The 22,590-nt window shown below is 44.2% G+C and overlaps 1 protein-coding gene across 1 annotated transcript in view; it reads left to right on the forward strand.

Moving 5' to 3' along the window:
• Positions 1-309: 309 nt before the first annotated feature.
• Positions 310-22,590, forward strand: part of nexmifb (neurite extension and migration factor b) — a 49,770-nt gene continuing 27,489 nt past the window's right edge. The window contains exon 1 of the mRNA XM_047585093.1: positions 310-435. The gene's annotated coding sequence lies outside the window, so the exon portion shown is untranslated. The remainder of the gene's footprint in view (positions 436-22,590) is intronic.

The raw sequence follows: 22,590 nt of genomic DNA on the forward strand, positions 1-22,590 counted from the left end.
GGCAACATCAAGCATCTCGTAAAAGGCAGATAACACGCGACGGGGCGCCGCGGATCGGGAGTCGGGAGTTTGACGGCCCCTATTTGTCCTGAGAAAAGCGGCGATATTAGGACATGCTGGCTGCCCTATAGCGCGTTTCCTGGAATACGAATTCTTCCGTAATTGAAAATGGAGCGGCGGGGGAGAGGAGAGTCGCGCTGTCTCCATCATTGAGAGGCGCGTCCACCTGCTATTACTGGAGGCCCGGGCTGCTGCTGCTGCTGCTGCTGCTGGTGGTGGTGGTGGTGGTGGTGGCGGCGGGGAGGGTGGGGGGGACATGCAGGGGAAGTGTTTGCATTTCGGGGGAAAGACGCATCTCTGATACTGTCCAGGGCAGCTGAGAAGGATCCCATTGCGGCGGGGGAAAGACGCAGTTCGGGCGCACACGCTCTGGAGGTAGGCTGTGAAAACGTTATTATGCTGCTATTCAGCGTGCCGTGTGTATTTGAACAGGCGGCGAGCTCTATTAGGTATGCACATGACAGCTTGATTTATACACACACACCGCAATATCCCCCGATTTGGTCTGATCGGACATTTTATTCAAAGGGAGAACACACCATGCATGCGGTGTAGTAGCAGCACCTCCTTGGGACAGCTGTCGTAGCCTACATTCATTCGTCTCTGCTCCATCGATTACCTCTTCCCTGCGAAAAATACCCCCACTTACTTAAAGCACGGGCTCTGACTTATTCGCTTAAGGCTCGGAAATCCAACACAAATACAGATGCCACGTGTGGTTGCTTCATATCGAAGCCAGTTACCTTGCACTGTTTGTGTGTTTTGGAGACAAACAGTGGCCTGTGGACGTCATTTTGAATCAACGTTATGCATCCCGAGCAGCACTGCCCCAAAACGAATAAGGAATGCATAAAGGGGAATAATCTATAGTCCAAACTAATGAATGATTCATGAATGGGCTATTGAAACCTAATGGGATAACACATCATCTTACAGCTATAGGCCCCTTCAATGTGATATGGCCAATAAATGATTCATAAACGGTTTATAAGCACAAATTCTTTAAAAAGAAAATGGCCTAAACATTATGATAGCGGGGCACACACAGGTGCACCAAGGCATGTGTGAATGCCTGCACTGTCGGGTCACTAGATCAGTAGCTTACTGTGTCTGCGCTCCCCTTTAAGGATGCCTTCATGACAGATGTTTACTGGATGTCCCAGGCAGCCACACCGAGAGCCAGACAAGCCATTCTGGAGAAAAAAATAATGAGCTGCAGCCCTTAATAACAGCCTCTGTTCTTGGATTTGTGGAGGTGTAACTTTGTTTTAAATAGGATTTTAATTGGATTAAATTTTAACGAGCTACAAATTTGCCTAGCTGATGTTTATTGGAATGCCTTGTAAGATGGGATTTTTGAATAAGAGCTCGGAGAATTTCTCGCCACAGTTAATGATCTGCGCAGCACACAGTTATTGACCTGATGTGACTCGGTTTGATTTAAGTTTGTGGCGAATTCGACGGGTTGCTTTGGACTTTTTCAGCGCGCTCGGGGTACTTGTTGGAATATTTGCATATAAAATGCTTTCGCGGTGTTAAACTGCCAGGGCCCAGGGTTCGGTTACAGTGAGCTGTCGGTGAAATGCTTGTCACTGCCCTCTCCTCCTCTAAATGTGAAGACAGCAGTGGAAACCAGATGGAAGGCCATGCATTGATTGAGTCAAGGAGAGCCTATAAGAGGCCCAAATTGAGTTGACACGTTGATGTGGGTGCCATTATCATGTGTGACGGCACAGTGTGCCACTGGGCTCGAGGGTGTGTGACATGTTGGAGGGGAGAGGGCCTCGTTGCTCTGGCCACTCGGCCTTGTTTGAAGATCACAGATGCGGAAACTACGATGGCTATCGCATCAACTGTGCGTCTTCGCTCTGTGATGTGCCACCAAGCCGGCCGTGGAGATTTGCCTTTGCAACGTTTGCCATTTACATCTCCTCCTGGTCAGTCTCATTGCTTCCACTAAAGTACCATTTTCTGTTCAGTTTAAATTGGGTGAGAAATTGAGCCCAATGACACATTTCAACACCATGGCTCGGTTCCACAGTAGCAGGGACTGCGCTGGCAGGTTCTCTAAAAATGTGTTTAAAATGCTATCCGAGCGTCATGTTGCAGCAATAAAACCAGGAGCTTGTGTACATAGTCTCTTATCTTCCCCTGTCCATGTGTGCTCTGTGGCTTCTCGGATTCAGCCTTAGGCACATGTGCTTGGGCTCTGCTAGAATGTCTCTCAGATGGGAGGGAGTCTCAATTATACACAATGAACTGATCCTCATCAATCATCAATTACAAGTGGACATGTTCTTCATATATGAGGATCAAGATTCTAGTTAATTTTATTGTATATTGCACTCGCTACAAAGCAGGATGAGGAGAGGACGCACCATAGCACGCCTTGGTATTAAACATTAATTTTGCATCATTGACTGATTTATTGATTGATTTTTTTCTTTTCTTTTGCAATTAACTTCTCAATCCACTCGTGTTACATGTTCTGACGTTTACAGACGGAGGAGCACAGGTGAGAGCGTCTCACAAAGCCCACTGAAAAGGACTTTCCATGCATATATGTAGCCCCTGCTGTGGGGCTGCAGTTTCCTCTGCACATTGTATTACGACATTAAGGAAGCACCTTGGCTCTGTCTCAGTTTATGCAGAAGCATGCTGAGCCCATCAGGACGGCCCGCGCGCACGAGCGCGCTGTGTTTATGTCAGGGCCGCTGCATGCGGCGGGGCCTGCGTGCTGCGTCGACCCCAGCCCCGAGTTTGGGCTGCGACATGCTGGCCGCGGCCCAGCGGAGGCAGTCGTTCTCTGTTCTGCCGAGTTCTGTAATTAAAGGCAGGGGTAAGTCCAGGGGAAAAGGCTGGGCTCTGATTGCTTTTCATGGCCGCGAGGAGAGAGCTGCAGCGTGTCCTGAGGGACTGAGGCGCTGCTGAGCTCTTTGCTGCCTGCTCTGCCCCCCAGACGGCTGAGCCGATCCAGGAAGGCACACACGTTTGTGCTCACACGCTGCTAGCATGCTCATGTGCAAACACGCAAACATACCCGAACACACACACACACACACACACACACCCTGAAACATGCATGCATAGTGGCTGAGAGGAGCAAAAATCACATCTGTAGCCGACAGGCAAACTGTGCTAATCTACTTTAGAGAATGCCCCGTTTTGGAAAAAAATATGTGTCAGTACGAGGCGTGAGGTGCTGAGGCGCAACTGCTACAGTGGAGTAATGAATTAAAAACAATGCAATCAGAAAGACATTAAGGTTCTCTGCCTTGATTGGCTGCTCTTTGGCATTGACAGAGCAGTTGATGTGTGATTGGGCTAAGCGCATGTGTGCATGTGTGCAGAGGCTGCCGGTGGTTGTGCCCCCGCCCCTCCCTTTTCACTTCCAATAGCAGCAGCAGCAGCAGCAGCGGCAGCCAAACCGACGAGGGCAGCTCTGCGCTCGGAGGGCTGGGCAAACACGGACATGCTCGCATATAGGATCTGGGTGGGCCCCAGCGCTTTTAAAAAAGCGATGGTGAAAAATGGCCTCGGCGCTCTCCTCTCCTCTATCCGAGGCGGCTCGCTAGTTAAAGCACGCCGAGGGTTTAAACCATCACGCGCCCTTACAAGTCCTATCAGAGAGACTCCCGTGGCAGGCCGAGGCAAGCGCACTTTGAGGATGCAAGGTTTGACTAAAAGAGATCGAGGAAATCACACTCCAGCGCCAAGTCCAGCCACGTTTTTGCCCCGTGTTCATGAATTAGTTCTGCCAGGATAATTAAAGTAATGCATCAGGATTTCAGCCATTAACAAATAAAAGTCCAATTAAACTGGGGTCTATTAAACCACTTTCCGCATTGCCTACTTGATCTCAATATGTAGGCTGGTGGCCACTGGGACCGTGAGCATGCAGGCCTGACGTTCATAGCTCATTTCCTGCTTCCACATCAGACCCTTATATTGCAGATGGATAGATAATGTGAAATTTCCCCTGTTCAGCTCGCACTCTCCTGGGCCCCCTTGTATTTCGGCTCGTAGGATTCTTGAAACAGATAGTGAGATGTGATGCAGGGAAATTTGAGAAGGAGACGAAAGAGGTGGCGATTTAATGCAGTGGACACAGGTGCACTGACATGAATGGTGTGAAAGCGGCATATTCACAACATGACTCGGGAGGGAGGAAGCTATATGACAGGGCTGGATTTTAATTGGTTTCACACAGTGTGCTCCTATGTATTGTTCCCTTTGTAATGACACACATAGTGGCAATAACAGCCCTGGATTTTGTTATATAATAACACTAATAGATTCTCCTTGTCTGCAATGCCCCTTGTCTAATTTGGACATGATGCTTTTTCTTCTTTTTTTTTTTTTTTTTAGATTCTTGATGTTTGAGCCGTACGAGCTCCATATTCATGGTACGCCGGATGTGTATACTATCATGGTCCTGAATACTGGAATAATAGCCACCTTTATTAGCCTTATTTTTGATTTCGTGGCCGGGAAAAGAGGGGGAGGTGGATGAAATAAAGGGCCTGATGAAGAGAAAGGGACCAAAACATTGGTTAGGATGCACAGAGACAGAGTGAGTGGGGAAAAAAGATGCCTGGGAGAGGGGGGATGGACGTGGTGTGAAGATTAGAGGAAGGGCTGGACAGAAACGGAGAGAGGGGACAGAGAAAAAAAAAGGGAGAGACGTAGTTTCTGCTGGTGGTGGAGGTTCAGGGTGCGTCTTTCCAGTACAGCCAGTTGGAACAAACAAGCGGTCGCGAGACAGACAGTGTTGTTTCTAATGGGAGAGAAGCTCGCTGTGCCCTGGATGTTTCCCTGCACCTTTCATTTTCTAAATGCTGTTTTGTCTGTTCACCACTTAACAAGCCACCAGTGCCTCCGAAAGAAACCACGCTTTATTTGCTGCTGTACATAATTACCAGCCATTCAAGACAGCCTTGTTTGCTACTCTAAACGATGTTGTGAATTTATGTACAAATAAGAGACAGGCTATATTTTGCCGTAAATCTTTTTCACAGCCTACGAGTCGTAGGTTTTAAAAAATTCACGTCGTTGCGGGCCGGTTTTCGATCAGAGATCTGTAGCAGTTCATTTCTTTTTAATTGCGCTGCTGTTTGCGGGGACTGCAGCGTTTGTGGCCTAATCAAACATTAGCAATAGCTGAATCGAACGGCTTTCTTTGTTTTGTTTTTTTTTAAACAGAGGTTGGGTTGATGTGGGGAGCAGAAGGACAAGACGCCTGTTGAGCAGATGCGGCGGCCTCCCTCTCAGATACAGTCAGCTGACGTACGGCGCTTTACTTTTCGTTTACCATAGCACGCCAGAGGCAGAACCTAATCCGTGCGCAACACATCTAAACACAAGTCAAATGAGAAACGTTTTTGAATATCTTAACGCAGAGGATGTGAAGTGGATTGCAGACATGAATTTCAAGTTGCATCTGACCCTGATCTGTTGGATGATGTTGCTGATGATACAACAGCATGACTGCTATTCTACTACGGGTAATAATTATAATCATTCACAGCTAGTGGTCCTTGTCACAGGAGTGGGGCACAATGGAAATAATAATTAGGACTTCTCATTTCAGATGCATCGCAGGAGAGTGTATGAAGTGTGCACTGTGTCTCTTTGACTTCTAGGATGTACAGCTGTGTGTATACTCGCCTGTTTCCCTTTGTGTGTTAGCTCTGGCGCGCCTCAGTAACATTTTCTGCTGGCTCTGGGTTTTCCTCAGCTTTGTGGCTCCTGTTATTTCTCGCACAGCGCACACAGACGCTCAAACGCGCGGTATATTTTGCATCGCGACAGTGACCCACTCTTTGCTGTCATAAACAAGCAGCTAATCGTGGCATAAAGAGACTTGAAGGGCCAGGACGTCATCCTGGGCTCACCCCTGACAGCAGCGACGTTCAGCGGCGTACCGAGGGCCTGCCATGCGCAAACAGATATTTTTCGACTCTCTATCTCTCGTGCTCTTCTAACCCATTTCCCCAAGTCATCCTTCAGCGACACTGTCAGAATACAGCCCACATATATCACAGTTGAGCCAGCAAAACGCTCTCCAGAAGGAGTCAAATATGCACCTCGGTGCAGCCGCCGCTGATAAAAGAGCTAATTCATCATTTAGTCAGAAGAATCCTCAGAGATTCTTTGTAATATTTTGTGTACTGTTGGAATTCGAGAAACCATTGTTGGTTTCTAGTTATCTTTTGAAGAAAGAGACACATTTATTTGTCATTTCATGCATGTTATGATAGTTTTAACTGGTGTTGATGTCATTCCAAAAAACAAAGAAAACCACTGCTCAAAAATAAGTTATATTAATTTAATCAAGGTTGTGTATTGACTATGGGTGGGGAAAAATATCGATATGGCAATATATCGTAATATTTTTGCTTCTAATACAATATTTGTTTTGAATGTCTTAATATCGATTTTAAAACAAACAGATGAAGTCATGTTTGGGGCCGATCGTGAATGTCTTCTGCACCTCCACCACCACTTTTTCTAGAAAAGTGCAGTAAAGTGGAAATGGATCATTTGGATTAATATTGTTTTTTTGACTCAATTTGTTAAATGAATCACTGTCATCTGATGTCCATATATACAACTTGTATTTTAAGCTGCTTTTAAAATTTCTCAGTGAACTATGTAGAATATTGCAATACATTACAGTATCATAATATCGCAATAATGTATCGTATCGTGACTCAAGTATCGTGATACGTATCGTATCGTGAAGTCCTTGCCAATATCCACCCCTAGTATTGACCCTTTTTGACCTTACTTTTTTATTTCTTTTCCACACTGACAGGCTGTATTTTTTGGTGACACTAGCTGCTTTTGTTCCAGTATTGTTTACTTAATTTTTCATCATATATCCTGATGAGAGTTGTTCTTCAGCTCCTTTTTAAACTGCAGGATTTAATTAAAGCGAAGTTCCCATTTGGCTGTTTTGTGATAAGACTGCGGTAAGCTCCTAAATTGGGAGCATCTGCTGCATTTCTTTGACTTATTTAACATTAAACTGAATATTTTAGGGTCTCAGGCTGTTAGTCCGACGAAAGAGGAAGTCAGCACATAATGAAAATAATCCTTGGTTGTAGCTTAGTTAGAGGTGGAGTTAGCGATTCTAATCCACCTTTTTTTCCTTTTTTTTTTTTGTCAAATTCAGTAAATATCTCCCCACGCTCCAGTAGCTGTCTGTACGCGGTAACAAATAAATAACAAATCTGGTGTGAAGAGTCCTGGCTCCGTGAATTGCTAAAAACTAAAAAGAAAAAAAAAAGAATGGAGTGATTCACATGACACATTTTTAGTAAAGCAGCAGCACTTGTGCTCAGGACAGGAGGTAAGATCAAGGAAGGAGAGAGACCTGGCAGCCATCTGTACTGTAAACGAACACTATGTCTGGTACATGATATGCTCAACTCTAAAAAGAGTCCAAGAGGAGAAGGTCAGGAGAAGGAAAAACTAAAAAAGAAATGTGCAGTGTTAGTGTTGTTGCAGCTTTGTAATGGTGGAGAGACCAGTGCGACATATAGATTCTAGGTTCGTATCCTTAAAATGAAGGAAAGATCAGTTTTGATGATAATAATACGTTTGTTGTTAGTGCCGTTGCCTTGGTAATGTACCTGAATTTTCGGGGTCTGGCCTTTTAAAAGAGCTCTGAAGGCAAGCTTCTGTCATGACAAACCTTTGGCAAATGCTGCACAGCTATGCAATGCGCGTGCTGTATTTTCTAACATGCGTATCGGCGCACCAGAAACTACATGCATCTGCACTCGCTGCTACGCGCGGTGACTTGGAAAACTTGATTCAGTAACGTACTACTAATTAGGATAAGCAGTGATTTAAAGCGCCGTTCCCCTTATCTGTCCAGTCCTACTTCCTGTTTGATCATCTTCCTAGCTGTTCTGTTTCTGTCACTGTGGGCTAAATACTCTGGGAGCACCACAAAACCAGGTATTTTCCTTTTATATTCAAATGACGTTGTGTATAACTGGCTCCTCTGAGATCCGCCTCTGAGGTGTGTGTGTGTGTATACGCTCATGCGTGAGTGCACCTTTTTTTTGCCTTTTGTGTTCACTATTTGGGATTTGCTTATGGTTTATTTATGCCGGTAATTCCGCTGAGAGAAACTCTTTGTCAGGGGAGAGCTGGTGTACAGTCTGCATGCATTCTTTATAGCCATATGATCTAATAGGTCTAAAACCTGCTATCAAAGATGTATGCTGCTGCAGTGTTTTGGCTCGAGTGATGAGGCCTCTAGAGAGCCGGTGTATCTATGTGCATTGTGCTACGGTATGTGTGTTTATGCGCGTGTGGCTATGCATGAATTATCAGTTTTAGGGGCAGCCAGAGCTACCAGGAGCTCTCTGCGCCGACTGTTAATCCCAGGATGCTACGAGTCTACCTGGACTTAGTGACCTGACAGAAAATTAGCAGCAACAAACGCCGCAGCACGCCGTCTGCATCGCTCTCTTACGGTCTTACAAATCTGCCCACGACTATTGAGACGCCGCGGTGAATGCAGTGACAGTCTGCCAAGCATTTGTAGATATGAATGTGTACGTACGCATGTGCACATGCTCATTTGGCCCCATGAGCTCCTGTGTGGGAATAGAAGTTTGTTTTTATGCGTGCATGAGTGTTTTGTTGTTTTGTTTTGTTTTGTTTTTTTTTCATCTTTTTTTCATCATCCCCTGTACAGAATGATAACGAGTGAATGCAGTTATTTTCTCTACAAGGAAAACATGTTCCAGTGACAAAAGCTCTATTGTCGAGAGAAAAGCCCACCCTCCCGAAAAAAAAAAAAAAAAAAATGTAATGTAACAATTTACACTTTGACTCCATCTCTGGAGGCTTTACGAAATGTTAATTTAAGTTCCCATTATGAAATGTATTTAAGTGAGACTAAGAATTAATTCCATTATTCTTGGATGCAGCTGGGGCCTCTGTATCCGTCGAGACGGGTTTCTGCTCCCTCCTGAGACCTGTGGGTTTTCCCATCACTTTTAAAATCAATTACCTTTCTACCTCCCTCGCCTCTCCAACTCTCTCTAAGTACTCTTGTCATATTCTTCATTAGAAAACCCACCACTTCACCTATAGCTACTATGAACACCTCAACTGGAACTGTGTATTTTTAAGTGATCCTGGCACAATTGAGTGTCTCTCTCTGATTTATTAATATGTCCTACACGGTGCCGGGGTAGAATTTTTAAAACAATCTTTTTAGAGAACGTAGACGCCGTTGCTTCCTCGGTTATAAATAGGAGGACGATCTGGGGCTAGCTAAGACCCGTTAGTCCTATGTGACCCCAAAGCCACAACAAAGGCATCGGTCTGCAGCGCTCGGGAAAGATCATGTTATTCTCCCTCGTGCGCCATCTCACAAACATCTCACTGCACTAACTGAGGGGAATAAGCATGGATGGGCTTGACGGCTGCTTCCTATTTTAGTCATCGGCAGGTAGGCGGATGAGTTGAACTGTGGAGGATCTCTGTGCAGCGAAGTCTTCGTCTAATTAGTTTGTCTAATTATGTCTTTGTGCTGGAAATTTCTCAAATTAGTGGTATCGTGCAGAATGTGAGCATGCTCATTATGGTTGTCATGAGAATTGTTGCGGCAGTTGGAGAGGAGAGGAGGAAGGGAGAGGGAGCGAAGGAGTGTCACTGGACCCAAAAGCTCTCTGTGGTCTAAATCCCTTTATCAAACACAAATATCTTGTAATGGGAGCTGCGGCGCTCGGATTCGTCCCAGGAATTCACAGGGAAAATGTTACGTTTGCCGGTGAGACAGCGCCCCCCCCCTCCCACACCCCGCCCCGCCGCTCCCCGCCCTCCCTCTCTCCCTGAGCAGGGGCTGCACCTATTTGTGGCAGACCACAAAAAGGTCCCCTTTGATTTCCCTCCCTTGTATGTCAGCTGCAAGAGTGTCACAGCATCAGGCTTGTAAGTGTCTCACATGGAGACACTTTTTGATTTTCCCTCCTCGCGAGGTGCCACAGCATCGGGGACGGAGCCCCCCCACACACACCCTCCCCCCTTCCTCCTCCTCCTCCTCTTCCTCCTCCCTCTCCTCACCATCAGCGACAACTCCGAGCTGCTTCTCCTGGTGACCAAGTGAGGACAAGCGTCCCGGATCACCTGCCAACTAGCAAGCCATTTTCCCTCCCTCCTCTCCATGTTTTTCTTTCTTTCCTTCCACCCTTCTTTCTCTCTATCTCTCCCTCGTCATCTTTTCACTCTTTTCACTCTATCCCTCTCTCCCTCTCTCTCTCTCTCTCTCCTTCCCCCACTCCTGGACCTACAGTAATTGGTATTCCAAGTGGCAGCTGGGATCCATACAAACATAGCAGACAGAGGGAGAGAGCGAGTGAGGCAGAGTGTGTGTGTGTGTGTGTGTGTGTGTGTGTGAGAGAGAGAGAGAGAAAGACATGGAGGCAGAGAGAAAGAGAAAGCCAGCAAGTCAATACGCTGGTTCATTAGAGCACTGAGTCACAGTGGCCGCTGCCTCGTTTGTTTGTGTTTGTCCAATACTCTGTCTTAAGCAGAGCCCACCGCCTCTGTCCGCTCACGCCGGCAAACCTGACAGCAACACACCCCGGGCTGCCTGGTCGCCTGTGATACGGGCTTTTCCGAGCCTGTGAGCATTTGGACATAGCGGCTTATGAAATAATTACCAAATCGATAGCTCGGAATTAAGCAAAAGTGAGGACTTCTCCTATAGCTCTTGCCAACCTAGTCCAAGTTCACGGTGAGAGGGAGGGAGGTCAGTATGGACATTGACTTAGTACAAACACACACACACATATATATGTACATATATAGATATTAGGGTTGGAGTTGAACCTGAATACGGTATTGGGAAAAGCACAAATAACATGTTTTTTTTACAAATACTTGTTTCAAACGAATAGCTTTAAAATTATTTGTATTTGAGAACAAGAGAAACACCTTATCACAAAGCTGCCTCTCCTCACGTGACCGTCCGCCTGCACTGAGTGACGTTCAGGAGTCAGGCTGAGGCTCTGACTGGAAGAAACACGACTTAACTGCCTCACTAGTTTTTTTTTATTTTAACTGGGTCGCAGAGTCGGCACATAACTTTTGGGAAGCGGAGTTTGACCGGGAGATTATTTCGTTACGTTAATATTGAGACGTCTGCAGTCAGGTTCTCTCATGTTAGCATCCAACTTAGTTAGCATCCGTTAGCTCGGTGATTCAGACTATCGTCTATTGGTAAATGGCCTTGTTTTTATGCAGCTCTTTTCTACCTGTTGGTACTCAAAGTGCTTTTCACAAGTACACACACATACACACACCAGTGCCACGCAACTGGAGATTTAGTGTCTTGCTCAAGGACACTGTGCACATTCTGGGGATCGAACCGCTAACCGCTAACTGAACCACAGTCAACCCTGTTGTCTCCCACAAGCACCAAATCATAATCACTGTCATGTTCTGCCCCTTCAAGTCTAAATCACTTCTATTAGCTGCATTTAATGCGAAACATGACCCAATATTGCATATACATCCATAATTATTATAATGGCTGATTAAAGAATGCTTATTTTTAGACTCACATATCCTAAATTAGAAGTGTAACTAAAAAAATGTTTGTTTTTTTTTACACCTATATACTGTATGTATCACTCGTCTGTACACTTTTCCATAATCAGGCTTGCGATTGAGTTATGTCTTCCATGACTGATTGTGTCAGCAATATGTGATATTTTTGACCGGATTAACCGAGGTGTTGATGAGACGCGCAGCGACGAGAAATAGCAGGTCTGATTATGACGCCGAATGTAAAGAAGACAGGCCAGTTCTTAGAAATGGAATTTAGAGACAGAGAGAGAGAGGGGCTCCATTAGGAAACAAAAATAGGATCCCGCAGTTATTGAAAAATATGAAAGTGGATGTTCCAAAAAACAAGAGAGAGGAGTGTTCTCTGGTCATGGTGAGCCGAGAGCAGACCACTTGTCAGGATATTGAAAGAGAGCGAGATGGGAAGAGAGAGGCAGGTTAAGAGAAAGGGCTGAAATGGCCTGTTCTTCTCTTCAAGGCCTGTTTATTTTGGAGGAAATAGTAATATGTCTGTGTGGTTGTCTGGCCGGGGCTGCTGGCTCCCAGGGTCCTCGTGGTGCACGGTGACCTCTCATTACCACTGCTTGAGGGAGCGTGAAACGGAGGAGATCACTCCAAAGGGCAGCTGTGTAGATGCGCCTAACCTTTTAAACCATCGGAATACGTCAACCATACAAATAACTCATTAACCTTATCCATTTAAATGAAAAGCTCCTACTTTTATCCCACACCCCTTCCTCTCTCCAGTATTAGATTTGTTTAATTGGCCATTGCGCATGATGAAAATGGCAAGTCCCTCCGCAGTGTGGCGTGGTCAAGGAAGGCCTGCAGGAGAGCAGCGGGGATGTGGCCCCCTTTTGCCTCAACACTTAATGAAGCTGCTTTAGGACTCGGGCGAGGACGAGGGGGAGAGAGAATTGAAGGGTTGCAGAGGTGAAAGCATGTTAGCATATGTGTGTATGTTGTTTAGGAAGTGGCCTCCAGCTCCGTCCAGTCGCACAGGAGGGCATTGATTGGAGGAGCTCAATAGCTCGGGCCTTTTAATCACCTCACTCAGAGGCTGCATTGTCCCACAGGTCTGGAGAATAAGCGCCGCTAATACCCCAGTGCATATGCACACAGCCACTGGCTCCCAGCTCCTCACAGACCCACACAGGGGCTAATCAATAGGCCTGATTACCAACAGGGAGGCAGACCGGCCTTTGTTCTCATTTGTCCACAGAAAAAGCGAGCCCCCCACCCCCTCCTCCCCCTTACCGAACATCTTGCCAACTTCCCCGCATTCAGACACAATCTGGCTTAAAGACCACGGCTGTGATGTTTCTGTCGTTTCTGATGAGAAAATTGACCCGCTGCGCCGAGGGCTGGATCTGAGAGAGTCAAACGTCGAGCGCCAGCAACCTCCGACTCTAGAATAATGCGCCGTTCTGACCCAGTTGTAAAGAAAACATTTAGACTTACACATCAGGCTGCTAAAAATGGCATTTCTCTCACCCTCACTCTGTTTTGCACTCCATCGCCATCTCCTTCCTTCCCTCAATCTGTCTCTCTGCCTCCTTGGCTGTCATATCTCTTTATACTGTTTAGAAATGCTGTACATTGTGTTACAGGGTTGTGACTGATAGCCTGCCAATTTCAGCTGTGGCACATCAGAGAGGCTAACCCCCCCCCCCATTCCCACCGAACACAGAGAGATACACATTAAAGCCGTGACAGTGTGCTCCTTTCACTGCTCTCACTGATTCCATACTGGCCGATTAAGTGTTTCATAAGAAAACCAGGTTTTTTATTTATTATTGAAAGAGCCCCATGAAAACGCAGTGGCCAAAAGAGCTGCAGCAGCCTCCTCGACGCAGGAAAACACAGAGGCTCCCTCCTGGTGCGGTTTGCGTTGTAGACGTGCTGCAGAGCAATAGACAAGAATTATTGTTGTCTCTCATCAGAGATTCCGAGGCCATTTATATTTCCATCTGCACAGCCTATCAATAAGCCTCTAAGCCGGGTTTCAAAAACTAATAACATCAATGACTTTAAAAGGGAAAACAAATATCAAAGAAAGGCGGCGTATTAGCAGCCAGAGACGGTGGGTGAATATCGAGATTTGAGTTTGCCGACGGTCTGAAGGGCAGAGTACTGTTGTTGTTCCGTCCCATGTTCTCCTCATTATTAGCCCCCCCTCCAAAAAAAGAAAAAAAAAACACATTCAAACACTCTCTTCCTCTGACTGACACCCGTCTCTGCATTTCCCTGTCTTGTCTCATTGCTTTATTCCCCCTCCGCTCTGCCCTCCCTCTCCCGCTCCCTCATTCTCTCTCTCTCTCTTTTTTCTCTGTATATCTCCTTTCTTCTCCTTCTGTCCTCTGCTACCCCCCTCCTTCCACCCCGCCTGCCCCTGTCCTTTGGTTTTGAAGCCAAGTAAAGGAGTCGCCTTCTGAAGCAACGGGGAAATAATTTGTGGCTCCGAGAACAAAGGGAAATCTTTACAGCGAGTGTAATGGAATGGATTTTGTGATGTGGATGAAAACTGTCTTCATTTTTAGGCTCTCATTTTGAAAATCAAAATACTGGGGGGGGAAAAAAATAAAAAAAAAATGCTATTACATCTAACGAATAAAATCTACCCTTTTTTTTCAGGGTCAAGGGTGTTGCATTTAAAGAAATAACTCTAAAATACCATACTATAAAGAATCCCGCCATCAAATCACAGTAGTTCACATTCGTAGAAGTTTGCATCAAATTGCAGCTGCGGCAATTTCCAGGAGTAAGATTCAGCTCTAAAAGGCGCCATGTGCAATCCATTATGGTCACATATTGACTGGAAATTCCTCAAAGCCCTCCATGCTCACTTATTGAGCCGTTATCAATGAGCTGCTTTTGTCTTGGCTCGAGAGACTGTGGACGTATTAGCAGGACATTTACTGTGTTGAAAATAAGGAGCGTGGAAGCCAAAGAATGAGGGGATCTGTCCGCTGAACGCTCTCAACGGACACGTCCTATTATTCAGCGTCTCAAAATACTACTACTGAGCTCAAGCAGGAATTTTATGTTCTCACCAGTGTCAAACAAATCAAAATAATTCATGCTCGGTGTGCAGTTTCCCGTCGCCGTTTTTGTTTTTTCGCATTATTCTTCTCAGAAAATATTAAAGTATTAACGGAAAGGAGACATTTTACAGCAGAAAGTTCTGTATTCAAAAAATCTCAAAGTAAGCCGAGAGTACATTATTAAATATATATATATATATATATATAAAAGATTTGCAATTACTTCCAGAAAGAAAGTGAAGCAGTGCCGTAGGATTTAATGATCACTTTCTACTTTATTGCTTGCTGGATTTCCGGTAGGTGCTGAAAATCCACTGGACGTTTCACTTGGTATAGAAAATAAGTGTTTCATCACTTACGAACAACTGGACACACGACTGATGAGTGACTGCTGAAAGACCCCAGTCAGTTTTCCCCCGCAGTCAGTCTGTTATTTGCCTCTGGACCTTGTGCACAGCACGGACAAAAAAAACTCAAATCATAATATGCTGTGACGTGTTAAACATACAGTGCTGCAGTGTTCGTAGTGGTTCATGCTAGAGCATAGGTCTTCAGCAGTGGGTCTGCGGAGGTGCTGCATGTAGCAGGTGGAGGTACTAATCAACCAAATATTTGGTTGATTAGACATTTTTTATAAATATATATATATATATATATTTTCATTTTCCACTACAAATTTAAAGAGAGCGTATTCAGTCCACAGTTGAAATCCCATGTTTGTATGTATGTTTATGTCGGGTATGTTTCCGTTTACAGCAGTTGTACGGCCACCCTACTGGTGCACATGTTTGAAATAAAAAAAAAAAAAAATGAATGTTTGAACCTGTGCATTACTTGAATAGCTTAATACTGAATGCAAAACGTGATATAAATGTATATTTGTAAATAGCACTAGGCCAAGTTTAATCTATGACACATGCGTATAGTAGGTCGGGGGTTCCTACTTAATCTCTCCACCAGTTTGTGGGTCTGTGGCCTGAAAAACGTTGAAGAAGACCCCTGTGCATGCAAAACTTAGAAAAAGAATAAATAATGAAGCGGAAAACCTTCTTAAGTGAATTTTGCTTACTATGTGCAGAAACATGGCCTGTGGACGCCGTGAGCTATTGTGTAGCCGTTGTTGTTTCGAAAAATAACTTGCTTTCAAGTATTTTCAACACAAAACAAGAGTAAAAATGTTTAGGAGTTGTATTTGTGGTCCAGTGAGTTGCTGGTTGAATATTTACTCCCCTTTTAGCTCAGGTTTGATCTTCTCCACCTGGGCTCAAAGATGCTCGACTTTGCCGCCATGAACGGTGCTCACTCTGATTGCTGCAGGTGCGGAAACATAGTGCAGAATGTTTGGTAAAGTATAGATTGCAACCAGCTGAATAGCCCTCCCCCAGAACTCCCTTTTCCAGCGAATGGGGGAAACTATACTACTTACTACTTAAATGTAAACAACGTGAAAGGCCTCTCTGGAGCCAGTGTTTGGTTTGTCTGCTCTGGGCTACTGTACAAACATGACTGTGCATCATGCTGTGCTCTGTGGCAGAAGGTCCTGCTCCCTTAGTAGACATGAAGGGCTGTTTTTAGGTAGACAAAAACACAATGATTTGTAATTACACACGTATAAAAACCTAATTATCTATATATCTATATTATACATACTATGTATAATGCAGAAGAAAAAACCTACCCACATTTTGATTGGAGCATGTGTATAAAAGAGCTTTGTCCCCTCTGCTTTGAGTCTTTACGCAAAGCTAAGCTCATAGCCTCCAGGTTCACAATAGAGACACAGGAGTTTCTTTGTTCTCCACATAAGTCTCCGGCTTCACTTTTTAAGTGTGTTTTAATGCCATGCATTAAAAACTGCCTATTCTTTTTAAACGTGATCTTTTTTAGCACGATAAGAAAATATTTTTCTCGCTCTTAACAGCGACCATGTTTGCTGAATATGAAATCCTCTTTCATGCGGTCCAGGCTGTGAGAACCAATTTCGAACACCACAGATGACCTGTATTTATTAATTGTTATGAAACAGTTAATCTTTAAATGAATGCAAAGCAGGAAAAAAAAAAAAAAACTTATGAACGACTTGCGCGACTGACTCCAGGCCACACACAGCGGGGAGATACTGTAATCATTGTAACAGCAACGGAGAGTCCAGCAGCGGCCAGGGCTGCATCACCCCTGCAGCCTCCGTCCTCCTCGGTGCCAACTAGCAGACAGAGGCAGTGGGGGAATGACCTCAGCTTCCTCTCTGTTAGCTGTGACAGCCACAGTGTTAGTCATCTGTAATCCACAGCCATCAGCACAGTCGCAAGGGAAGGAGACTTTACAGTGAAACAACTTTACCGGCCTTTGACCACCAGTAATTAGACGTTTTTAATGTAATGGTGAAATATTATCCAGCTTAATGTACCTGAAATATTCTGAGCCGTTAACACATGGTACAGGTCAGTTTGGTTTAATGGGACAATTAGACACTTTTCATGTATTATAAAGAAAATGTTGATGCTAATTGTTGTAAATTGAATTGATACATTCTTACATGCGAGCTCTAGTTGTCCTGCTTGTACAGTGCTAATTTGCACAGCTCACATGTACCATGATGCATATCACACTAGCAACCGCTACCTACCTAATTTACTACAGCGCTGACAAAATAACAAGTATTTGAAACTGAAATATAAGACGACTTGGTCAACATATCAGTGTATCACTTCCTTAGCCTGTAGCGCTTACTTTGTTGGGCCAAACGTAGCTTTATGTGACAAAAATAACATTACTCCCTCAATAGTCTTCTGCCCTCTTGGTCCTTCTAGCCGTGGTTGTTTTTCCAATATTTTTGGGGGATCTTAAAGAAGGTCTCCACACACCTCTGTCCAAGTGAGGAGTAAAACGCATTGTAAAGCGAACACACACAGGCTCCCTCGTGGTTGGCGTCAGTAACAGCATCCAACAAAAAACAGCCCACACTGAAATTCTGGGCAAAAGAATGATTCCTTTACTTTTGGCGTCCAAGAGCAATTTGATGAAAGATCTTTGTTTGCTTCCAGCAGCTCGGTTTCTGGACATTCCCTGCCTTCACTGTGTTTTTGCAAGGCTGATGCAGCTGCAGCCTCTGAATGTCTCCCCTCGACTCCTTCCTACTTTCTCTGGTACAAAAGATTAAATACACTTTGATATTATTCCCTTCGCTAATGTCACGCAGTTAGTTACTACTGATGAGTTCTCAGGTTGTGAAAGATGCCAAATGTTGAATGAAAGCTTTAATTGTTTCAGCAAAATGAAATGTTTCCTAATGGCCTGAGAAAGTAGGATGGGATGATGATAGGTGTCGTGTGAGCACGTGAGCACATGAGCACAACAGCATTAGGTGTGTGCTGGTGAGAGGTGGAGGTGGAGTTGCCATTTTGTTGACTAATACTGTATCCACAATGTGAATTATCATGCAGTTTCCTCATGCTCTTTGATGTTGTTCTGACATTTTATACCGAGCATTAAAATACGTTAAAATCAGGACCTGAAAATAACTTTAATTTACTTTGGCTGCAATGTGGCGAGACTTAACTTTGAGGACTAACAGACACAAACAACAACAAAAACAACATTCACAGCAATTATTGTCTAACTTCACTGAAAATTCGACAAAAATGCAGCTCTAAAAAGTAGTCGTTAAATTCCAATGTTTTTTTATTTTTTTTTTGCCTAAACCGTAGTAGCGGCACATCATAAAGCAGATTATTTTTCACAACTTAAATCTAAGTTTTGGAAGGGATGGACAAATGATGTCGTCCCGCTGTGATAGGGGTGTTAGATGTGTTTTTCTCGAGGGTATGCACAAACACTTTTTTTGCATATATTTCAGAGCTCCTAACTTCAGTGCTTTACGAACCGTTTAAACATCATTTTGGCAATCTGAAAAATGCACTGTCATTGAATAGAGGCTGAGTCTGACATTGTGGAGATCCATTGTGTTTAGCCCTTGTGAGAAAGATTGAGGTAAACTATCAATTTTGTAAAGGAAAAATAATTATATATTCCGGTATTCGTTGTTAAATTTGTATTTTGTGGTGTGGATAATTAAACGTAACACATGAAACATGTAAAACAACCTCTAGGTGATTTGGATCAGTAGCGAAGCTGCATTGTCATAATTCATTAAAAGCTACAAAGGCAGTGTTACAGGACGTTCGGTGTGTCCTCTGTTGGTGCGGTTTGATACTAACATTTTACAGAAGTGGTCAGGAGATCAAGCCTCTCGTGTCTTTAACGATGTTCTCTGCATCTCTTTCAACATCTCCGAGCACAGGCAGAGAGGATGGGTATTTGGGAGGTCGCCTGTGCATATAGCCATTAATCACAGGCCCAGAGAGGTAGTAAACACTCTTTGATGGTCATTAGAAAACAGTTCTATTACAGAGGTTACTGTGTCTAGCGGTTAACCTTCTCCTCTTTGATGTATAGCGGCGTGGGTTTTCAGAGCAGGAGGAGCGGCAGGAGGAGGGGGAAGCATCCTCACCTAAGACTGGAATGTCCCCCTTCAGCAGCTTTTGAATCGTTGTGCAATCATCGTGCAACCTTTTGTTTCCCTCCCCCAATGCCCCCTCTGCTACCCCCCACCCTCCCCATCATTCCCTTCCTCCCCTTTTTCTCCCTCCCTCCCTCCCTGTCATCTGAAATGTGCCCCGCATAAGTGGAGGCAGCTGCTTAAGTGCTGAGAGAGGGAGGAGAAGGGGAGAGTGGAAGTGGATGGAGGGAGCTAAGGGCCGAAGAGAGAGAAAGAGAGTCTGACTCACAGTTAGCTTTGCTTTCCCTCCCTGAATGCTGCAGCATCTACTCCTCCCATTGCACTCAAGGTCTCTCTCTCTTACACACACGCACACACATGCACAGACACACACACACATTTTTACAGGCATAAATAAGCTGGGTTCGGTATTTTACTTGAGGTTCCTGGGTCGTTGAAAATAATTTTGCATTGTGCCGCGCTCTGTGCATTATTGACTTGAGAGGCTTTATTGTCATCTTGTTTTTGTGTTATGAAATTTTAATGCGGACCCTCATAATTAGGGTTGCTGTATTTGATGCAGCCACGGGGCTTATCTCAGTGCTGCTGGTGGCATACGCAAGGCTACTGATGCAATACAATAAATAACACGTGGTTAAAACGGCGACAATTGTCTCTGTCAATAAAATGTCACATGAAATATCTCGGGAGCTTGAGGGCAATTTGGCGAGGGTTTGTGCCGGTGTCTTTAGTGCTCTTGTGACAGTGGGCTTCATAGCTAAAAGCACACTCCCCTGCAGTGGAATTACATAGTGGCGGTGACGCCAGCAAAAGCCCAGAGCTTTTATCGGCTGTCATTCACACAGGAGAAGCTGGATAGAGGCAGCAAGGCCACCACAGCACGGAGCAGGACAAAAGCCCAATACTAGGCTCTAATTGTAAAGAAAAAAAGCAACTAACAAGGTCAGAGAGGCGCTGTGCTGAAGCTGGGCCACTGTCAATGACATAACCGCACTGTGGCCTTGATTTGGATCAGAAAATGCACTTTAATGCTTGCAATATTCTCACATCTCATCGAAAGCATCACATGGTTGATGGAAATACATGTAGCCGCATTAAAACGGAGAAGAATGTAGTTGTATTTTTTTATAACAAACCAGATGAGATAAGATTCATTAATACACAGGATAAGATGATACAATCCCTTGTGCCGAGATCCAAGGCAGAACACAGAAGCCCTGAAAACAGGCTAGCAGTCAGTTACCAGTTAGCAACCAACCAACAGACACCAGCTAACTAGCCTCATTGTTGGGGTTTTCAAAATAAGATAAGATAATCCTTTAATGTATCCCACGGTGGGGAAATACGTACATACAGTAGTAGCTAATTGTTTGCTCTGACATTGGATGCTAACACAATTTAGCAATTAGTTCAGCGACACAAAATTACCGAGCTGCGATGATGATATTTCATTATTTTATATATGGCAAATTTCACAGGTTTTATTCGTGAAACATTTATTTGATTTGTAAATATATTCAACTGGTGGCCGGAATCAAACATAATGTGAATGTCCTGATCTTGGAGAAAGATTTACATTGTCATGCTGCGTTAGCATTACAGGTGGCAAATCCATTTAAGTGTAGCTCAAACACTTGTTGTGTCGTCTATGAAATAAATACATACATTGCTGCATCACCGAAGCACTAAGGAAAGTTGACACCAGCTCAGCTTTGATACGTAGCTCGTCATGCCCCTAATGCAGTGACAAGTGCTGGGCTTCCTTTAAAAAATAACCTGTAATAACCTGAAATTTCATTACAACTTCATTTAACCTCCTGAGACCCAAACATTTGTTTGGAATGCATCTTAATTTCTTTAGGATAAGATCAAGATCTTCAGGTATTTGGGATTAGTAGGACCTAAGAAGTATAAAAAAATAAGCATCATCTTTGAACTGGAAGTAGTTTTTGAAAGAAATTATCTTTACACAGGGATTTAAGTCACCAATATGTACCAAAATATACAACTGGAAACAATGAAATCCCAATGTCCTCAAACGAGTACTTGTTAATTTGTTAAATTTGCATGTCATATGAAACTAGAAAAGTTAATAAGCATAAATAAACAAGTGTATTGACCCTTCGCTACCAGGACATGGCAGACAAAACTGTCTCCTTATGAGGACAACAGGTGTAAATGAAGCAGATTAATCTGCAATAAACCTAAAACACAGTGTCCCCGCATGAGGACGCCGGGTCTCAGGAGGTTACGAGACTTAGCTGTCCTAAGAAAACTACAGATTTTTCAGAAATTCAAAATAGGCTTGTGCACACGTGAAGACAGCCGCACTAGCCACGACTTTACAGAGGTAAGTCAGTGAAAGCTGCCGCTTCAAGACAGCAATGGGTGAAAGTGAACGTGTGTCATTTTCCCCATCGCTTTCACGCACATGCCAAGATTTGTCACTAGATAATGAACACAGGCTCCACCTGCATTTGACCTCTTCAAACTGTCACTGCTCACGTGTTTGTCGTGCAGCTGTGGTACCATAAATTGCACGACTCGATAATTGCAGCGCCCTGTCAATAATCTTATTTTTACTGACGATGTTTTGTCATTAGAAGTTGTAGCAAGTGACAAATGGAACGTGGTCGTGTGGGTGGAGCGGAAGGAGAGAACCTTCTTTTTAGGTTCAACATTAATCCAGAATTAATTATTTAATCATTGTGTATTTTTATAATAACGTGCTTGAAACCCTCGTTCATTCTTTCACGCCAAATACTGTTAAACCCGGTTTCATGAATGCTGAGCTGTTGGGACTATTGGCAAAGGTGGTTTATCTGGAATCAATGGACCCCTTGAATACTCCTCAGTACATAAGGCTGATTTTGATTTTCCTGCAATGAATGCACTCAAAATATAGTCTTATTAAGCTCATGTTTTTTTGTTTTACCTAGAGGTGAATTTCAATCGACGTTCTGACATTAACATTAATGTTTTGACCCGAGATGATTAGGGTCAAGGTTCCTGGCTAAATTGAGAAACATTCAAGGTCTGTGTGATTTTATCAGGGCCGTATTAAATATTCATGATGAGGGGCAGGCTGCGCAGGTCGTCGCAGGTTGGGAGGTTCCACTGTCGGATCACTCGGAAAAGAAAACATGATAATCACGAAGCAGACGGAGGAGGCAGGAAAAAAGTCCTTAACTTTTACATGCAGTCCTTTAAACAGATTTCGGGTCAAACTAGCGGAAGCGCCACGAGATATATCACGAGATATATGATAAGGTGGTCAGTCTGAAAATTATTCTCGTTAGTTTGCATGAGCAGGGTCAGTAACAGACAATCACATCAGCATCTCTAGTAGAAAAATCTACATATTTCTTT

This window comes from Mugil cephalus, chromosome 5 (assembly GCF_022458985.1).
Source record: "Mugil cephalus isolate CIBA_MC_2020 chromosome 5, CIBA_Mcephalus_1.1, whole genome shotgun sequence".
NCBI classification, from domain to species: domain Eukaryota; kingdom Metazoa; phylum Chordata; class Actinopteri; order Mugiliformes; family Mugilidae; genus Mugil; species Mugil cephalus.